Below are 22,027 nucleotides of genomic sequence, written 5' to 3'. Positions count from 1 at the left end.
ACTGACAACTTGCTTGATCTTGTACATACTGATTTGTGTGGTCCTATGAAAACTAGAAGTGTGCAGGGTGATAGGTACTTCATGATTCTCACTGATGACTGCTCAAGAATGATGTGGGTCACATTCTTGAAAGACAAGTCTAAAGCCTTTGTGAAGTTCAAATCTTTCAGAGCATTAGTGGAGAAGGAAAGTGGTAAAAGGATCAAGTGTCTCAGAACTGATCAAGGAGGGGAATTCACTTCCGATGAATTCAACAAGTATTGTGAAGAATTTGGCATCAAGAGGCAACTGTCTGCCCCCCAGACTCCATAGTAGAATGGCCTAGTAGAGAGGAATAATCGGACTATGGTTGAAGCAGCTAGAACCATGTTGATTTAAGGAAAAGTAGCTCACACCTTTTGGAGAGAAGTGGTAAGCACTGCAGTCCACACAATGAACCGAGTACTCATCAAGAAATGTAAGGATAAAACTCCTTATGAGTATTGGACTGGTAAGACACCTGTGGTTAGCTACTTTAGGGTATTTGGTAGCAAATGTTACATCAAGAGGAGTGAACATCAGGGAAAGTTTGAAGCTAAATGTGATGATGGAATATTCCTAGGATATTCCACCAAGAGTAAAGCTCTCAAGTGTTTCAACAATAGGACTCAGAGAATTATGGAAAGTATCAATGTGAGAGTTGATGAAACCTCTAAGAAACCAGAGGAAATAGGCAGTGAGAAAGCTATAAATGAACTGGTTCCAACCTTCTAGGAACCTGTTGTCAGTAAACCAAGTACCAGTAACAGTGTTGCTAAACCAGTGAATGTTGATACTGATGAAGATGAGGATGAAGAGGAAAAGCAAGAAGAACTAGTCAAGACTATTCCTCGGTATGTCAAGCTTAATCATGATCCTAAGTAGACCATAGGAGATAAGGATGTAGGAATCCTTACAAGAAGAAAGATTAGAGAAAACTCATGTTTGATCTCTGAATTTGAGCCTAAGTCATTCAAAGAGGCTCATAAAGATGAAGACTGGATCAAGGCAATGGAAGAGGAACTTGAACAGATAGAGAAAAATGGTACATGGTCCTTGGTACCCAGACCGGAACACAAAAATGTCATTGGCACCAAATGGGTGTTTAGAAACAACCTGAATGAGGATGGCACAGTGATCAAGAACAAAGCCAGATTGGTGTGCAAAGGATATGCTCAAGAAGAAGGAGAAGACTATGGAGAAACCTTTGCTCCTGTAGCTAGATTGGAAGGAGTTCGTATGCTTCTTGCATATACAGCTTTTAAAGGATTCAAGGTATATCAAATGGATGTAAAATCTACATTCCTAAATGGTGTACTTGAAGAGGAGGTGTATATAGAGCAACTAGATGGGTTTTCCCTATCTGAAGACAGTAATATGGTGTGCAGGCTACATAAAGCCTTATATGGTCTAAAGCAGGCAACTAGAGCATGGTGTGAACATCTACATTCCCATCTTGTGAAGATTGGATTTGAGAGAAAAAGTGAAGATAGCAATATCTACTAGAAATCTGAAGGAGATCAGATCTTGATCTGTGAAGTTTTTGTTGATGACATTATCTTTGGTGGAGATGACAAGATGAGTCATGAGTTTGCTGATGAGATGAAGGAAGAGTTTGAGATGTCACTCATAGGGGAGATTAAGTTCTTCATTGGACTGCAGATCCAGTAGATGAAAGATGGAATCTTTATCACTCAGACAAAATATGTCAAAGAGGTGTTGAAGACCTTTGGCATGGAAGATAGCAAACCGGTTGGTACACCGATGGTGACCGGTTGCAAATTATCAAAAGAGGATGATTTTGCATTGGTTGATGAGAAGGAATACCGATCAATGATTGGTAAGTTGCATTATGTAGTGCATAGCAGACCAGATATTGCACATGTAGTTGGCATTACTGCAAGGTTCCAGAAAAGTCCAAGAGAATCCCACTTGGTTGTAGTCAAGCGGATTCTTAAGTATCTGAAGGGAACAATTGACTATGGATCGTGGTATGCATACAACAATGATTTCAACCTAAAAGTATTCATAGATGCTGATTGGGCAGGTAATGTGGATGATCGAAAAAGCACAACCGATGGTGCATTGTTTCTCGGTGGTAGACCGGTCTCATGGATGAGTAAGAAGCAGAGCTGTATCTCTCAGTCTACAATGGGAGTGGAGTATGTTGCATCTTTCATGAACTACACTTAGACAATGTGGATGAAGCATGTAAGTATATTCTATGATAACACAAGTGCTATCAATATTTCAAAGAATCCGGTTTTACATTCTAGAACCAAGCATTTTGAGCTTAAGTATCATTTCTTGAGGGAAAAGGTTTAGAATAAAGAGATTGCACTGGAACATGTTTCCAGTAAGGAGCAGTTAGCAAACATATTCACCAAGCCTCTCCCAAAGACTACATTTATGTATTTAAGAGGTGAATTGGGGGTACTGCCCCTTCAGGAGGTAAATTAAAAGTATTTGTTCCACATCAGTCAGGTATTGCATAGTCAATTTTTTTTTGATTGATGTGTTGAAAGATGCTACTACTCAGGGGGAGAAGCATAATGGAACAGGGATGCTTGTGCCTCCACTTTGGCATTGTTGTCAAAGGGGGAGAAGAAGTGTAGTGGAGAAGATATCTGTAGAAATTGGGGAGAAGATGAGTTTGCAAAAAGATATCTTTGTATAAGGCCATCAATGCCAAAGGGGGAGATTGTTGGCATTATGTGAACCGGTATGAGGACATAATGATATTGTATGTTGTCATTGATGTCAATATGTGATATGAAGAGAGAACCAGCATATGTGAGAACCACTATATATGCCAAAGTAAAGCGGTATATTTGTTCAAGGTGAACCACCATGTAGTCATGGGAACCAGCACATGGAAGCATTGTATGACTATCGGTTGGTAGGTAGTTTCCACTTTAGGATTTCTGGTTGGAGTATCTCAAGCCTGTGTAACTCAATCAGTGATCTTTATGTGATGAAATTAGCATGATAATGAAGAACAAATAGTGTTTCCATGTAAGCCTTGTGCGCGTGAAGGATCTTGCATAAAGAAGAGTGTTCCTATCTACCTTGGGAATGTGCAAAGTCTGTAAACGATGATAACATGTGATGGGTTATCAGCCGCCATGAAATCGGTGGAAAATGAATGATGGAGAATGTCTTGAGATTGGATCAAGACTGTTGCATTCAATACAGTATGATTAATGGTCAGGATTGAACCATTTGAATTCCTTAACCAAACAGGTCTAGGGTTTAGGGTTTATGCTACTGACCTGTCTGTTGTCCTATAAGGTCGATGTTGTGATTCTTTCAGAAGTTGTTGGCAAAAGTTGTGTGTGTGTATCTAAGAGAAGAGATACATGATTCTTGCCAGACCAAAGGAGAGAAGTCATAACTAAAGAGTGTAAGTGTAGAAGGTGAAGAGGAGCTTAAGCAGATCTGCATTGGCATTGAGTGCTATTATCAGGTCATTGATATACCTGTTGATCTTTAACTACTTGAATAGTTGTGAAATCCATTAACAGGGTAGCCTTAACTGGCTTATTGAAAATCCTCTAACAGGGTAACTCGAAGCTACTGAGACATTGATATCCTTTAGCTATTGAGTTCTTTAAATCCTTTAACAAGGTACCCTTAACAGGGTTTAACCCTTAACCGGGTATTGTAGCCATCCCTTAATGGGGTGATCCCTAACATGATCGATTCCTAACAGAACCTATTGTATCTGTCTTTAACCAGAGAAGGCTCCTAATAGAGCGGACTTCCAAAGAGTTCAAAAACAAGCTTGTGGGTATTCATCCCCACCATGGTTTTTCCCAGTTGGGTTTCCACGTGAAAAATATGTGTGTCATGTGTGATGTTTTCTTCATGTGATGTTATGATTATTTTCTAATTAAGTGGTGATGCATGTTGATCTTGCTGTAATATGTACATCTTTGATGGTAGATTGTCTGTTCATGCATTAGAGTGAAATGGGAATGAAGAGTTAGATTATATGAGAAGATAAGTGTCAACCAGTCTTTGCTTGTCTTAGTTACACTAGGTTTTGCCGGTTGAACTCTGTTGAAGGACCGGTGCTGCTGTTTGTCTATCAGTGCATAAGTGTTAGTTGACAAACCAGTTTAAGGTTGAGTTTTTGCCTGTACTGATTCACCCCCCCCTCTCAGTACTAGTTTTGTACTATTCATTCATCATTAAGTTATCACAATCAACATTTGTATATGCTTTCTGTTGGAACACAAATGGACCACTGAGAGGTGGGGGGGTGAATCGGTGGTAATTAAAAACTTGAACTTACTAAATAAACAAAGCTTTAATAATAGAGGTCAAGCAACTATAAGCAAATATATTAAACTAATCAACACACACACATAAAAGGAAAACTCATAATACAAGATATATAAGGAAAATCCATGGTGGGGAAAAACCTTGATGAGAAATGTTGCTCGAGTCTACAGCTCTAATCCAACCTCACAAGTAAAAATATGATTACATATTTATGGGCGTAGACACCTAAAAATATCTCATTGATCATACACTAATTATTCGTCTATTTAATAAAGTAATTCTTTAATTATTTGATTAAACTAATTATTTCTTTTAATCATCACCCTTCAACATTACTAATTATTCAATTTCTATCTATTAATCAATTAATCAGTTAACCCTATCCAAAATATTAATTAAATATTATTTATTTAATTAACTATGATTTATTCCTTAATTAAATAATCTTTATTATTTAATTAAATCCATTTCTAATGTTTAAATAATTTAATTTATATTATTTAAATAATCATAGAGAAAATAATAGAGCTGAGATAAGGAAGAATTGTGAAACTAAGGGTAATATGGGAGGTAATAAAAAAAGGTTTGAACTGGCTTCTTGCTCGAACTGGAAGAAAACAATGAAGTTTGGGAGATTCTTCAAGAGGGAGGCTTGAGTGTTTTTATGGAAAGGCTCTACAACAAAGACCCTACTGTCACTAAGCATTTCATAAAAAACTGGAAGAATGGTAAGGTTCTTGTCGGTACCCAGATGAAGAAGGTGGAAGAAGATGTCATTGCTGAAGCAATGGGTATGGTTAAGAAGGTATTAAATTTTATAGAGATTGAAGTGTGTCTAACAAGGTTGCGGATAGGTTTCCTATCATTGATGGAGAAAAAAGGAAATTGGTGAAGGTGGATAATCCCTACCATTCCCCTAAGTGTATTTGCAGGTCATGGAGGTTTGTGTTGTTTGCCACCTTCAACTACATTACTTTGGATGAGAGATTCACAAGGGCTTATGGGCATCATTTTGTACTACTTAATCACTTCCGTCATGGTGTCAAGGTCAGTCTGCCTTACTATATTGCTTTCTCTATGGATTATACTATTAGAGAAGTGCTGAAAGACTCTCAAAGAGACCATGCCCTCCACCAGGGTTTAATGGTTCTAGTTTATAAGTTGTTGAAGGGGAAAACTATTGAGAAACCCATTAGTAAAGGCAAAAAAATTAGGGATGATGATACTGAAAGTGAGAATAGTGGTTTCAATCTCTACTCTGAAACTAAAGGTGAGTCTGAGGAATTTAACAACAAGGGGAAGACCAAGGGAAAGAGCAAGGGGACTGCTGTGGATTCTGACCTTTCGGACTCTAAGGATGAGTCTTTTGATGATAAATTCATAAAAAGAAAGAAGAGAAAGAGTATGGGTAAGAAAACCCAAAGGACCAAGAAGACCTATAAGGGGATAAACAAGGTGAAAAGGCAGATTTTTACTTCTTTTGATGAGGATACTGAGGTTGAAAAAATTGATAATAAGAAGGGGAAGGAGGAAGATGAAATGCTAGATGGTGATCATGGGGAGAACCTGAGTACACAAAGAATGCAAAATGAGGGTCAGGAGAACAACATGGGAAATCAAAATGACTGTCATGGTGACATTGGTAATGACATCATCAAGGGTTTTTGTGAGGTCATTAGCAAAATGGCAAAAGAGATTAGTGACTTGAAGACTGACCTTAATGTGATAAAAAAAAGGCTACTATAGGCGAGAAGCCTCTTTCTGAAAACATAAAAGAATTAATGATTGCTATTGACAAGGCTGAAGCAATTAAGGCTATGGTTAGTAAAATTCTAGAAATGGAAAAGAAGGTGAAGGAGCTGGAAGGGAACATAGATGCTAAGGGTCTGGATACTAACCTGAACAATCTGGTCAACAAAGTGGATAGGATGAAGCTTACTATGAAGAGGATTGTTGAGCAAAACTTCCAGATCCTTAAGGCCACTGTTGACAATATTAACATCTTGATTAACAAATTTGAACAAATTAAAGACAAGGAGGGTGATAAGGATCAGATTGAGAAGAAGGGTCACGAAAAAAGAACAAGGGCCAACACTCAGAAACAGGTTGATATCAAGGACAAAGAGCTGGAAGAAATGAAAAATTTTGTGATCAATATGAAGCAGATGGTAGATCATGTTGAAGAACTTATGAGAAACATTTAGCTGTCCTTGTGGCGTCTTTGTGCTTTCCTTAGGCTATCTAGTGTTGCTTCCTTTGTCTTGTGTTCCCTTTTTGTTTTGGGTGGGAACTGTTCTATGTGTGGGTGATAAGGCACTGTTGTTTTCTGCCTCTTTTATGATTGATCTTTCTCCTGCTTTGTAACAAGGTTCTAGGTTCCTTTCAAAAACCTGTTTTTAATTAATCAAAACTTATTCCTCCATTTTCCAAAATGTGAATTTCAGTCAATTTCATCTAATTCCAAATCATCAAATTAACATTTTGCCAAATCTGAATTTCAATTAATTTCATGTGCATTTCAGCATTCGAAAGTCCAAATTCAAATTCAAATTGAAAATTAAATTGAATTTCAATCTCAAAATCCTACAACACATGTTGAAATCAGAACTGATTGATCAAATCAATTAACTCAATTAACTCTTCAATCACCCCTGTTCACTCCAAATCAACTTTTTCTAACTAGTCAATCAATTCGGTCTTCTAATCCATCAATTCAGTCTATTGATTAATCAATTGAGTTCACTCTCCAATCAACCCTGTTAATAGACCAATTTATCGAGTTAAGAAATCAATCAAGATGAGTTCACTTATCAATCTAAATCAGTTGACTATCAATCAGGACTTGAGTTCAAGTCCTCACCCCTTCTGTGTTGAAAATCTATATAAAAAAAACATCATTTTCATAATTTAGTCTAGATCACACTCTTCAAAGCAATTGCCAATCTATGCAGGAATTTTAGTACAATACCTGAGAGCCACCCATGTAATTTGGAGAATAACAATGGAAGCCATGATGCAACTAAGGGAGTTTTCAATCAGTTTAATTGTTTAAAATTTCTTATTTATGCATTTATTTCATTGATTTGTGTTTGATTTTAGCTTGATTAGTTAAAGAACCATGATCACCCTTTTAGGCTAATTAGCATAATTTACATGATTTCAAGCATGAGTACATTTGGTGAACTTGACCTGAACTAGCTTTCTGATCTTTTTTCTCATAATTTGTAGGTTTGTACGGAACAGGAAAATATGATGCACAATTGTATTGACATAAATTTGCATTTGTTCATTTTGATGCGTAATTGTCATCATATTGGTTTGCAATTGTAGTCACTCTAATCCACAATTGTGAATTTTGATTCACAATTGTAGGGATAGGTCAAATTTTCATTTTTGTTTGTTGTTTCTTCTTTTCTAACATTTGCATTGCTAACCCAAAAAAATTTCAGGTACCAAAAGAAGAAAAGAGAATAGAAGACAAAATAATATTTTATGCATGAAATGTTCTTAACCCAATGGCAGGAAGGGTGACATTCAAAATTTCAGGTACCAAAAGAAGAAAAGAGAATAGAAGACAAAAAAAACTTATTAGAGTCTTGTGAAGGCAGAAAGGAAGATCCAAGAAATCGAAGAAGAAGAAGCCATAACTCGATACCACAAGAATATACATAGTTTACTTGCTAAATTTGATTTCTTTGATGGTATTGATGTAATGGCCCGAGTCATCTGGAGTGATCTTCTTGCAAATTGATTTACCTCTTCTATCTTTTGTCTTTTTTATTTTGTGTTTAAGCAATTCACAATTGTTCAGATTTCTGTTCGCACTTGCACAGACAGAAATTCACAATTGTGTTGTCAAAAATTTGCATTTGTCTTGACAGGAGTTCACATTTGTAGTTAAATTAGTTTGCAATTATATAGTAGGTGATGCACAATTTTTAGGATTCAAAAAAGCATTATTGTTCTAGTTTGTCATAATTCTCTGTCATAAATATGTTCTGTATTCAAAGGACATAGAAGTCAAAGTTGTAATCAAAGAAAAGATTAGGCTGGAAAGCCCACCATGTGCTAACCATTCTCATGTTTTCTTGCAGGAGGCTAGACTTAGATTAGCCAAATCTTTCCTTTTGATGCTTTTAAAAGTACAAACAAATAGTTTTATTTCTTATTTTTCCTCATCATTGCAATATCGGATAAAAAGAACATCATGTCTTCTTGGAACAATATCTCCATCTAGCTTAGATAATTTTGCAATGAAGGTTTAAAAACAATCCTTGTCTTTTATGTTTGTGAGGTGATAGGTATATTCTCTCCTCTTCAAAGGGTGATCAAAAAGCCAGAACCATCTCTTTTATGCCTTCTTTCAATTTTATGCATTAAAACCTTTAGAAGGCCTGCCCTCCCGAGTTGCCCTTAGGGTGCCATTAAGGTTGGTGAGAGGGGAATGACCTAAAGTGGTAATGGCTAATGCCAAGTATTCTGAACCACTATAAAATAAATATGTTTGCAATGAAAATTGTAAGCAATGGGTGCTGGAATAGGATATCAATGAATAAATTCGTTGAATCTATGCCCACCTAAACAAAAGTCTGATTAAAAACCTTAGGATCTAGAGGTCAAACTGAGTTAGTAAACAAACACTGAAATTATGATAGTGCAAGGGTGGGCAAGAATCTACCCCCAAGACACTCACCATATATCTCCCAAGATAACAAGTCAATTGAGGAGCAATCTTCTTTGGTTCAATTTCTAGACAAAGGCAGAAAAACAAGCGTACCTTAGGGTGTGACATGGCTGTTTGAGCTAATAGAGTATCAAGATGTGGGATGTGATAATACTTGTGACCTTTTGACCTTAGGAGAGTTTTCTTTTTGTTCTATTGAATTGTCAAAATACTATCAAAAATAAAATGGGGTCTTGAAAAAGATCTCAACATTCATGAAGATTTGAAAAGTCCTTTAAACAAGTGCTCTCTTTGTTTAGTTTAGATTGTTTTATTTGTTTTCTACTTTTTCTTTGTAACATCAACATCAACAAGATAAAACCCCTCAACAAAGTCAAGTTTCAATATCAACAAGATCAAAACCCCGCAACAAACAAGCTTGTCAAGATTAACAAACCAATCAAACATTGCAACATTCTAGAAATGGAGAAAATATCTTACATGTTGTGATCCTAGGTCCAAACCAATCAAGAAAACATCATGGAATAGCATTATGTATTTCATAGGGAGGGTGAAGAATTCATCCCTTCCATTCCTATTCCATTGCCATCCATAGAAACCTTAGCTCAACAGATCAAGACTTTGCAACAACAAATGATAGACATGACTAGTCCTAACAACCATAGGGGATGGTTAGAAAATATGATGAGAGAAGTGATAACCATGAGAGAATCATAATTAGGCCAATGTTCTTCTTGTGATACCATTCAAACATGCCAACCTTCATTCTTCAACAAAATCATTCCTACCTCAGTTCAACCAACATTAGAGTCATGTCGACCTTCTTTCAACCCAACATTCAAATAGGTTGTTTCAAACAAAACCAAAACCCTTTCAACTAAAATCAAACCTTTTTCAACCAAATTCAAACCTCTTTCAACCAAAAATAAAACCCTTTCAACCAAAATCAAACCTTTTTCAACCAGCATCAAACCTCTTTCAACCCAAATCAAACCTCTTTCAACCAAAACCAAAACCCTTTCAACCAGAATCAAACCTCTTTCAACCCAAATCAAACCTCATTCAACAAAAACACAAATCATTCATATCTATCCACCATTTCATCATCCCTTTAAGTTACACAAGACCAATCCACACCATTTTTATACAATAACACAATCTCCCAAAAGGTACCCATAATACTAATCCAATTTAATCCAAGTCATGATGCTAGTCCTATCCAATGCCTCCATCTATTCTGTTTCCAAGAAAACCCACTTTAGAGAGTCTCATTGAAACTCCTCCCCCATGTGAAGAGAATAATCCAAAATCAGAACAAATGAGCCATTAAATAAATTAAGATCAAGAATAGACCCTTTCATCCTACCCAATTTTTGATCTAGATCCCACCAACCAAGAATCTTATGATGATCCCTTCATTCTTTTCTATTCTACTCATAATAACACCCTTGTTTCTCAAGAGAAAGATGTTCTTTCAAGTTCCATCCAACCTCCACCTCCTAAGCAAGATCAGGACATCCCTTCCATCCTTCCTAATAATCTCTTTCCAAGTCAAGATCGAAGTATCCCTTCACTTTCATGTCCTAAACAAGATCCCATTAATATATCTAGATCCCTATCAAGATCCCTCTTTCCCTTCATTTCCATGTCATAATCCTCCAATTCTCCCACAAAATTCCCTCTCAAATGAATCTACCATTTCTCCTAGTCTCCCTCATGATCCCAATCCCTCTACACAAGTTGTTCATGAACCCCTTATCAATGAAATCACTAATCCAGACCATACTATAGAGAATAATTTATCAATTATTGTGTGTGCACCATTTTCACATGCCAATGTGGTGAAAGAAATGAGCATAGAACTAGCTATTGAAATCAACACCCAAATTGTTCCATCACCTTCCTCAAGAACAAGCATAACACCTAGTTGGCTTCATCATCCTCTTCAAGTGCATCAATAAAAACAAACATAGCACCCACTCATGTGACAACTTCAGAACCAAAATCTATTTACCTCATATACCCACACTTGAAATACTCAGGGCAAGAAGATCTATCATAACTAGTTTGGTTTGAAAATAAGGAGGTTATAGAAAACATTGTACATGGAATACACCCAGCTGAGTCCTTATATCCTATTGAAAAAGCATGATTTATCCAAATTTTCAAACAAAGACCAATGAACTATCTACACAAAATTCATACCAACCCAATAACAACATCCACCTTAAAATATATTACATCTAAGAGATGGGTTCATTTAAATTTTCAATAATGCATTTGCATATTTATTTACTACATTGTAATGCATATCTGCATTTCATATTGCACAACATATCGCTACATATCATTATTCATTTCTCATATAGCTGCATCAATAAACAAGGTGATTGTCTAAGTCATTCACCCATCTGCACTGAAAGGAGTGAAGGTTGTCTCATTTCCTAAATACTTATTCATGAAGTTTTAGGAGGTATTTACTCATTTATCTTCAACGTCACCTTGTGATTGAGCTTTATCCATGGTTGAGTAGAGGTTTCACTATTGAGCCTTGCTTCCCAAAGTCTATGAATTTCTATATATCACACATTAATCAAATACTCTAAGTCATTACAGATACCTAGTTGGTCATGTGGCTAGTGAAAAATCCAATATTCTGCTTCAGTGTCACTATAATCGTCATACCCAAGTGGGTTTCATTACTTATAATTCAAGGCAAGAAAATCAAAGAAAAAAATGCTATGCCAAAATCAAAATCAAAATATCATGCAAAAATGTGCAACAAAGCTTGACTAAGGGAACATGCGAATAACTCCATCAGGGCTATGGATGCCTACTGGTAATGGAGCAATATTCGAGAAATTAAGGTGTATAAACTTGTCAGAGCCCTAAAAACTTGCTGGCAGTGAGACTCTATCTAGGTTGCTTTTGAAGTTAGAATAACTCATGTAGCTAGCCACATAGGATTCCAAGGGGTTATAATGATTATAAGGGTGGGAACAAATTCAAAGGCACAAACATGGGAAAAATAAGATCAAAGTTTCAAGAATTGATGGAGAAGTTTTTTGCACCTCCATTCATAAATCTTGGCTACATAGTGTGTTAGGTTGGATGGTTTAAGGTCTTCTAAAAACGGACTGAGCTCCTATCTCTAAAAAGTTTTGCACCTTTAATCCACTTAGTGCATTTCAAATTGAAAGACACACACAATCATCCTTATTCGAATAGGAACTGCATCTTCATCATGCATGTTGCATTAGCATAACATATTAAAAATTCATTGTCTCCATATGCATCACCTAGATCATCATGTCATAATAAGTCTGCATACTAGGGGCATAGCTACAAAAAATTAAAAATCAGAAAAAGATCCTGAACAAATACCAAAAACAATCAAAAAATAACAAATCAAATAAAAAAGAATTTAGATAAAATCTTCAAAATCCAAAAACATTTGAAAAACACAAAAACTCTTTAAAAAAATAAAAATTATTAAAAATATTAAAACCCTAAAAATTGAAAAAACACAAAAATCAACCAAAAACATTCAAATACGATCCTAAGAAAATCCAAAAACATTAGAAAACATCAAAATCCAAAAAAAACTCATCAAATCACAATTCACAATAAATTATCCTTTGCAAACAAGTATTTCAATAGACATAAAATGCAACACAGATCAAAACATTGAGCTTAATAATTCATGTATCAACAGTCAAACTACCAAGCTAGTCTAGAACCTAATCGATCAATGCCTATCAATTTTCAACATCCTTATCAAATAACATGCCTTTACAGATAAATCATTCCTAAAACAAGCACCTATCAGATATCATGTCCTAACAGATACATGTTTCCTACAATGGGCATCCTACCAAACAATCATCCTAGCAACACTTATACTTGGCAAGAAGATCAGTATGGTTGTTGTCTTGTATGGTCAATTTTGTCTTATCTTTTATCGATTTATGTCAGATCATGTTACTATGCTACTCAAGGATGTCCAAAAGTGACTAGAGGAGTCGTGATGGGCTTGAACTTTTTTCTTTGTTTGTTGTTAGTGGTGTGAAACAATGAAGTTCTAGGGCAATAGTTCCAGTGGGTTTTTGTGATTGGTACGTTCACTCAGCAAGTATCCTATGCAAAATTGAAGTCATGGATATCTATTCTTGTGACTACTGCACAAACCTCAACCCTTGTTGTTATTCCCAGAATGGAGGGTTCACTCCTTGTCTGCTACGTGTTTGTTTCTTGCAATGAGATATCTATACATCTTGGTTCCTTATACCTCAATGTACTAAGCTTCATTGTTACATAATAAGGCTCAATGATGATAATGTATTGCACTACGAATAAAGGCAAAGAAGAGTATTCATCACTACCATTCACTATCATCATCAATCATATCAGTTCATTCCATCAATATTGACTCGTCTATCATCATCAATCATAACATATCATTTTCTCATCTAACATATTCTACTCTCAATGAGTTCAGTTCAATTTATGCTCACATCTTTCTAATTCCATCTCAAATAATTTTCTCATACAAACTATTCTATCTATCAATAAATTATTCCTCACCTTCATTATTTCTCATTATTCATCCAATTTTGGTCTATCATTTAACTTATATAGGATTATTCCTTCCTAAAACCAGACATGATCATCTATCATTTGTCTTATACAGGATGTATCCTTCTTGAAACTAGACGTTTTGATCATCTTTGTTTTATATAGGATGTGTGCTTGAAATGAAGCTTAATCAATCTAATCAATCTATCAATCAAATCAATCTTATCAATCTACAAATCATTCTAACCATTTCTTCTACCTAATCAAACTCATTCATTTCATCAACTAAACATTCTTCCATCTCTCATATAACATTCTTCTTCTTTTGAGAGATCATTCATGTCTTCAATGCACAAACAATCTCTCAAGGGGGCATTATACTCTACTGTCACTATGGCAATTTTTTTTTCATTTTCTTTGAAATATCATCGTTTTGATATTGTCTCAAAGAGGGGCAAATTTAGACACCTAAAAAATGTCTCATTGATCATACACTAATTATTCGTCTATTTAATTAAGTAATTCTTTAGTTATTTGATTAAACTAATTATTTATTTTAATCATCACCCTTCAACATTACTAATTATTCAATTTCTATCTATTAATCAATTAATCAGTTAACACTATCCAAAATATTAATTAAATATTATTTATTTAATTACTTGTGATTTATTCCTTAATTAAATAATCTTTAATATTTAATTAAATTCATTTCTAATGTTTAAATAATTTAATTTAAATTAATTAACTTATTCCTCAATTTCCCCAAATGTGAATTTCAGTTAATTTCATCTAATTCCAAATCATCAAATTAACATTTCACCAAATCTGAATTTCAATTAATTTCATATGCATTTCAACATTCGAAAGTCCAAATTCAAATCCAAATTGAAAATGAAATTTAATTTCAATCTCAAAATCCTACAACACATGTTGAAATCAGAATTGATTGATCAAATCAGTTAATTCAATTAACTCTTCAGTCACCTTTTTCACTCCAAATCAACTTTTTCTAACTAGTCAATCAATTTAGTCTTCTAATCCATCAATTCAATCAACTAGCTAGTCTATTCAGTCTACCGATTAATCAATTGAGTTCACTCTCCAATCAACCCTGTTAACAGACCAATCTATTGAGTTAACCAAACAATGAAGATGAGATGACTAATAAATCTAAATCAGTTGACTATCAATTAGGACTTGAGTTCAAATCCTCACCATTTTTGTGTTGAAAATCTATATAAACAACATCATTTTCACAATTCAGTCTAGATCACACTCTTCGAAGCAATTGCCAATCTCTGAGGAATTTCAGTGCAATACCTAAGAGCCACCCATGCAATTTGGAGAAGATAAATGGAAGCCATGATGCAACTAAAGGAGTTTTCAATCAATTTAATTATTTAAAATCTCTTATTTATACATTTATTTCATTCATTTGTGTTTGATTTTAGCTTGATTAGTTAAGGATATGTGATCATCCTTTTAGCCTAATCAACATAATTTACATGATTTCAAGCATGAGTAAAATGGGCACCAACCCCATATCTGAGTACCCACTCAGATGATTATAATGAACAAGTATTCAAATACAGTTTAAGCACCTTGTTACAAAAGAGGTTTTGTAACGCACCATGTTTTCTACACCTAAGAATGATTCTGCTTTTTTCCGCTCACAAGATTAGTCCTCTACTCACTGGTCTCTACTAACAACCTATTTCCTCTCTCTTTGTCTTTTTCTTATCTTTGCATACAGCTCTCTGATTTCTTCTCTATTCCAACTTCTTTTTCTGCTCCAGTCTCTATGTATAACCTTTTGTGTTATCATCCACAACTCACTGCTCTCTAGTCTCTTATCTCTGCTCTTCTTAGTCCTCTATTTTTTTGCACTCTACTTTTTATTTCAGTTGCCTCTTATCTCCTATTCAGATTTGATCATTATGCATGCAATATCTTATGCAATGTTATGCCTATAATAGCATCATGTTATGCACACCTGTGAAAAGTGCTTTTATGTGCCCTCTTCTTTTCTCTTTGTTCTGTAACCTTTGTTTTTGCAGAGCTTCTTCACCTACATGCCTGCCTCACTCTCTCATACACCTCCTACATTATTTTCCCACTCAACACATCCACTTAATCCACTTCCTGGTCAACTATGTACCTCAAGAGTTTTCCCTCCAAAAAGAAAATAAAATAAAATCTTCTCGAGCCACTAGAAGATTCACCTTGTCTCTTAATTCTAGTTTGGTAGCCATCCATATTAAATGCTACCTTCCTTATTTTCTCAGCTATCTCTTTAGTTTGATTTTGCTTTAACACACAATCTCTATTCTGGAAATGATCGATTAACTATAACACTGTTCAACATTAACTCCATTTCTTATTTTCTATTCTAACTAAAAAATAATCTCCTTTGATACATGTGCTCTTAGATTCATAAACCAGTCAAATATTTTGTCCAAAGAGCATTCACATGTTACTCAGCCACATGGTGGATGGTGGGATCCATCGACAAATCCCTCTGCTCACAAAAGGTCCATGTGCAGATGAAATCCACATTGGATTCTTTGGCACCACTGAGCTGATGTGTTTTGTAGACTAGCTAACATGTGTGTTATGCACTTACACAAAAACTTCCTTCCTGCGAGCTGGTATGATTGCACCCAATATTCTATTTTAATTATCCCATGGGATCATTTTTCCCAAGTCCTTGTTGTGGTCTGGTGGGGCTATCATCTGTTCATGGTGGAAACTACCCCACAAAGACTTTTGTCCTAATTCTTCCTAGTTGTAAGGTGGCAGGGAAACTAACCCGTCATAGTGGAAACTACCTCATAGAGACTTTTGTCTTAAGTCTTCCTTATCATGGGATAGTGGGGAAACTAAATCATCATAGTGGAAACTAACCCACAAAGACTTTTGTCTTAAGTCTTCCTTGCTATGGGATGGTGGGGCAGCTAACCTATCATATTATTTACATCCCTTGTTGCAGTTTTGTAGATGCCTTTGGTCAATACAAAGAGTTAACCATGAAATAGTGATATCGATAGCACAATGTGTTATGCTATCCGTATAACATTATGCAACTGACTCTTCTTGTAACTACGTGCAACTAACATGGTGTGTTAGCTTAACTATCACTGCACTTTTTCTTGAGTCAAACTAGTTATCTCAATGCCTTACCAAATCAAAGGCCTACGTCTTCTTGTTCGATTGTAAGTCCTAATAACACACTCCATGCTTTCCTTCTATATCTTCTTTGTGGCCTTTGACTAAATGCCATTGCAACCTCTAAGCTAGTCCAACTTGCACACATATAATTAAATCTTCTTACCTTTGCTAACTTAGGATGACACCTCTCTATAAATTTTACCTTCATCTAGGGCATTTATCATCCTGCACCTCTATCCAATCTGATCTTTGCATGTCTCTGCATCTTTGACTAGTGGGTCTGAGGCTATCACTCTAAACTTCCTCTATCAAGCTACACTTATTCTCTATGGCACTTATCATCTTTGCATCTCTGTCTACTACATCTTCTTAATTGTTTACATCAATGACAATCTAATACCAATAATCTCCCCCTTTGGTATTGATGTCAACCTCACTCAACTTCTCCCCCTTTGACAACAATGGAAAAGGGTGAGACAACCAATTGTCAGTCATGCATCTTCTCCCCCTTTGAACTTCTTCACTCATTTGGAAACACATGTCACACCCCCTATGACAACTGCACTATACTTGTGGTAGATAACACATCCTGGACATCAACTACACTCTCATCTTTTGTGCCTATGCATCTACAACACCTGCTATCATTTTTCTGACCCGATTCAACAATGGTCTTCCCTCGATAACCATAACCTCTAGGATCCATCTCCCTTGGAGCACACATAGGTTCAAGGGTGTAAAATTTGAAGCTATAAGCTCCCCCTGAACCACAGACCTCTTGTACCTTTAAGTGCTAAATTTTTTCATGTTAATTATGCATAGATCATATATATCTTCTCCCCCATTCACTGCACATTTGCAGCACCATTTATCATTCTATAAAATTTATTGACTCCCCCTGTAAAAGACAATATTTATGCTCTACCTTTCTTTTCTTTGCTGCAAAAAATCTGACTAGACTTATTTTTGATTCCACATGTGTTGTCATTCTTCTTCCATGCCTTGAACCAATAAACACTCTTGTTGGCCTGCCTTTTTTTCTCTTCCAATTGATCTTTCGTATAACACATCATGTTACAAATGTACTCTAAGCTCCACTTCTTTGTGTTGTCTATTTTCTTTTGTGTTGCATCATGTTTTCATACTAGCTATCATTGCCTCCATGTACATTATTCTTTTAGCTTCAAAACTATTCGGAATGTCAAATCCAGCATAACAAATTCATCTCCTTCTATGTTGTTGTTGTATAATTTTCTCATTAACCTCAAGCTATTATTGCAATCATTTCACTTTTATGTTGCATCATCCTTATCATAGTGAACAATATGCCAACAATTCCAAACCTTGATATGCTACCAAGGTATAAACTTCTGCAACTCAAGAAGCTACAAAAAACAAACAAATATTTCAACTAACACAACATCAACTGAAATAAAAATAAACAATCATCAGTCTTATCAACTTCCCTGTCACTAATTCTAGTCCTTTAAACTGCCTTTATACTTGTTCTTTTTCAGAAGTTGGGGGTGTAATATATGATCATGTTTAGCTCCCCCTAAGGTTCTACTTCTCCTTAATATTGAGGAGATACCACATGTGCATGGAGTGCACAATGCTCACTCATAGTCTTATACTTCATGTTCTTCTTATCATATGTGTTTTGTTTTCTTCTCCAAACTTGTTTGATCTCCCTCTCTTTCTTAGTTGCAACTTCTGGTGCAACATCTATCATCTTATTTTATTTGAAAACCTTTATTTTACAGTATTTAGTAGTGTGGCCAAAATTGTTGTAATAGTCGTGTATACACCTAAAAATGGTCTGAAGATATTTAATTAAATAAGCAATTATTTAATTAATCCTCCTCCCCAATTTAATTGAAATCATTAGCAATTTGATTAAATTCTCCCTTTCATCTACTTATTAATAAATCTAAGGATTTATTTAATAGGTTCATTTCCATAGTCCCCTTTGATTAATTGATTCAAATTAATTAATCCTCCCCCCACTTCAATTAATTCTTCTAATCCTCTAATTAATTAAAACTAATCAATTTATGAGTTGTTGAGAATTAATTAGTCTTTTCCTATTATTTGAATTTTTAAAATTCAAATTACCCACATGCCTCCTAAATTCTAACCACCTAACCTAACCATTCCTCTAACTTGACCTATTCCACCTAACTGTGGGTTTAACTAAACATATCCTATCTTGCACATCCTAACCTCCTTATCCTAACCTCCTATGGTGTGGATATTTTCTTCTTGAGACACATGGCACTTTGGCCACAAGTCTCCTCTCTTGGACACTTGCCCTTTTATGAGCAAAGCTCCTTAACACTTGTCACCATAGAGATGACAAGTGTCTCTTCCTCCAATTTCACCCTTGATATCTTCAGACTCAATCTTGACCATTGATTCCTACCACCTCACCCCTGGCCTTGGAAATCCTATAAATATCCCCCATTTTGGAGAAAAAAGGATCCCATCTCATTTTCATCTTAGATATTGTTACTATAGGCATATCATTTGAGCACTGTTATTATAGGCAATTGCATCTTAGATTTAGTTTAATTTGATCATTTTCTAGCATAATTGTTGAATCATGTAGCTTAATCGATCTCTTTTCTAGCTTAATTGCATCATCATCATAGCTTAATCATACATATCATTAGATTAATTAGTCTCTTGGATCAATCTAGCATATTCAATCTCATCTTTGCACATCATTATCATTTCAAATCCTTCATTTAGGTGTAGTCAAGTCACTGGGATTGCTTATCCAGATTTGAGAGAAAATCCATACTTGCATCTATTTGGAGGCGATAGGTCGCTTTGTGATGGTTTTATTTTTCATTTGGTTTTAATTTGCTAACCATTCTTGTAATGATCTATTGAGTGTTTTGTGTTGCAGCTATGGGTATCACACATCATAGAGCATGACATTTTGATGCCCACCATGGGGCCAGAAATCTCATTTTTGGCCTCTCAAGCATCATCAAATATTTATTTTTGACCGGGTTGGAACCAAAATTTTGTGCGAGCTCTTTTTCAATCTCATACGAGCTCCTTTATGCAGTGATACGATAATTCTTCCTGATTCGTACAAGCTTTTAGGGAGACTGAAGTGTCGTACGAGCTCTGCTTTGCACTCATATGGTCCCGGAAGGGTACTCATATGGTCAGGTAAATTATGTCGTATGAAATTTTGTTTCTATGTTTTTAAAGCAGTTTTCATTTTAAGGGTTTCATGCTTCAATATGGTTATTACTAATGCTAACCCTGGTCTGTTTGTGAATTTTTTGGCAGCCTAATTGGTTTTTGTAGGACAATTGTCAAAGACTACGCTTGTCAAAGCTTTGTTTCAACAAAACACATCATGACTACTAATGCATTTATTTTGCAGGTTGCCTAGGAGGACTCAACCAAACTCTATGTCTTCTTTAATCTTTCTAGGCACACCTTTTTGCTAATGGAAATGAACAATCATGTTTTATGTGTTTTGATGATAGGTGAGTATGCTTTCACCTTTCTTAGGTAATCAAAAAGATAGACTCATCCTTTGCTTTCATTAGTGCATATCTTTAGCGGGTCTGCCCTCTCAAGGAGCTAATAACTCTTATCCATTAAGGCCGGTGAGAGGGGAACGACTTAAGTGGGAATGACTAACGCCAATTAATCCAACCCACTATAAAATAAATGTGATTTGATGAAAATAAAGTCAATGGCAGTGCTCAGGAATAGCTCTCCTCCGTACCTTATGCTATATCAAACCTTGGTTTTCAAGGCTGGGAGACCTCTTAATTGAGTATTATACCTTGACGCGTTGAATGGATCCCTTACTAGTTTCGATTAAATTAGAAGCTACCTGATTCAGCTCCGAAAGGGTGATAATCTTTGTGCAAGAGAGATAGTAACTCTCCCAAGACACTTGCCATATCATGCCCCCATTAGCATTTGGAGTCGGATAATATGACGTTGAAAATCTATTGCATAAGACTCAACAACCATATTCTGATTAGGTATTGGGTGTGTACCTAAGCTTGCATGAAAAGGTTTTATCTCTCAGCCAACTTCCTTAGGTAGCGTAATGTTCTTGAAGGTCACTTATCATATCATGTGCTCTCTATGTATTCATCCCTAAAATAGAAAACCAGACATTTAAAACTGGAAAAAATAAGCAAAAAATCAAACTTCAATGATCAAAAATCTGGCCAAACAACATTTTTTACTTCTATTCTATCTTGAGTCATATGAGCTTGTGTTTTTTCATACAAGCCTTCTTGTTTGTCATATGGTTTAGAAATTTTTGTCGTATGAGTTCTTTGGTTTATCATTTTTATCAGTAATTTTTGTCATACGAGACCTCTGGTTTATCATTTTTCTCAATGGGAATTATCATATGAGCTTGTTCTTTGTCATATGAGATTCTTGATATGTCGTATGGACCTGTATGTATTATCATCCGAAGCTTCTTAAACTATCGAATGATTTTATGTCTTTGTTGGTCCAGAGTTTTCTTCTTGCACAACTTTTTCAGGTCAGTCATATTTGCTTGGTCGATTTACAATAATCATAAACACTTGTTCTTTGTCATTCTATTCTTGGATTGTCTCCTTTGTTTGCTTGGTCAAGTTGTGATTTGTCAAATTGGATTCCAAAGCTAAACACCTCAAGATTTTCAAGTACTCACCCTCAACAAGTTCAATATCTAAACATCTCAAAGTGCATCATCAACCTCTTTGATAAACTGATCACTCAAAACATAGTTTCTCATCAAGCTCTATCATCCTTTATCACAAAACTACAATGTTTGGTCAGGATAACCTTTTCCCACATCGTAGGATATATCATTCCTATTGGACTTCATTTTTATCAAATCATCATCATTGCACTCCAAAACTGAAGATCAAAAAACTTGCAAACTTTTAAACACTTGAAGCGTCTTTTCAGGTCATATCACTCTATCACATTTACATTGACAGTTGATCACGTATCAAAACAACTTTTAAACAATTGAATCCTAGCACAATATCTAACACACGTGTATGCCCGTTCTAACTAGAGCTCAAAGATGAAAAATCGAAGAGATGGAAATCAAAACATTGGAAATAACTTAAGAGCATAGAACCATGGAACATGAAGATTAAATACAAGTTGAATGAGAAATAACATAATAAAATACCAGAGACATCAAAAAAATCCTCAATTCGATAAATTTATGCAAAAATTATTGGAGGGAGAAATTTTATTTTTTTTCCTAATGTTAGCAAAATCTGGTGCTACACTTCCCCA

This window comes from Cryptomeria japonica, chromosome 10 (assembly GCF_030272615.1).
Source record: "Cryptomeria japonica chromosome 10, Sugi_1.0, whole genome shotgun sequence".
Taxonomy (NCBI): domain Eukaryota; kingdom Viridiplantae; phylum Streptophyta; class Pinopsida; order Cupressales; family Cupressaceae; genus Cryptomeria; species Cryptomeria japonica.
This window is presented reverse-complemented; position numbering follows the sequence as displayed.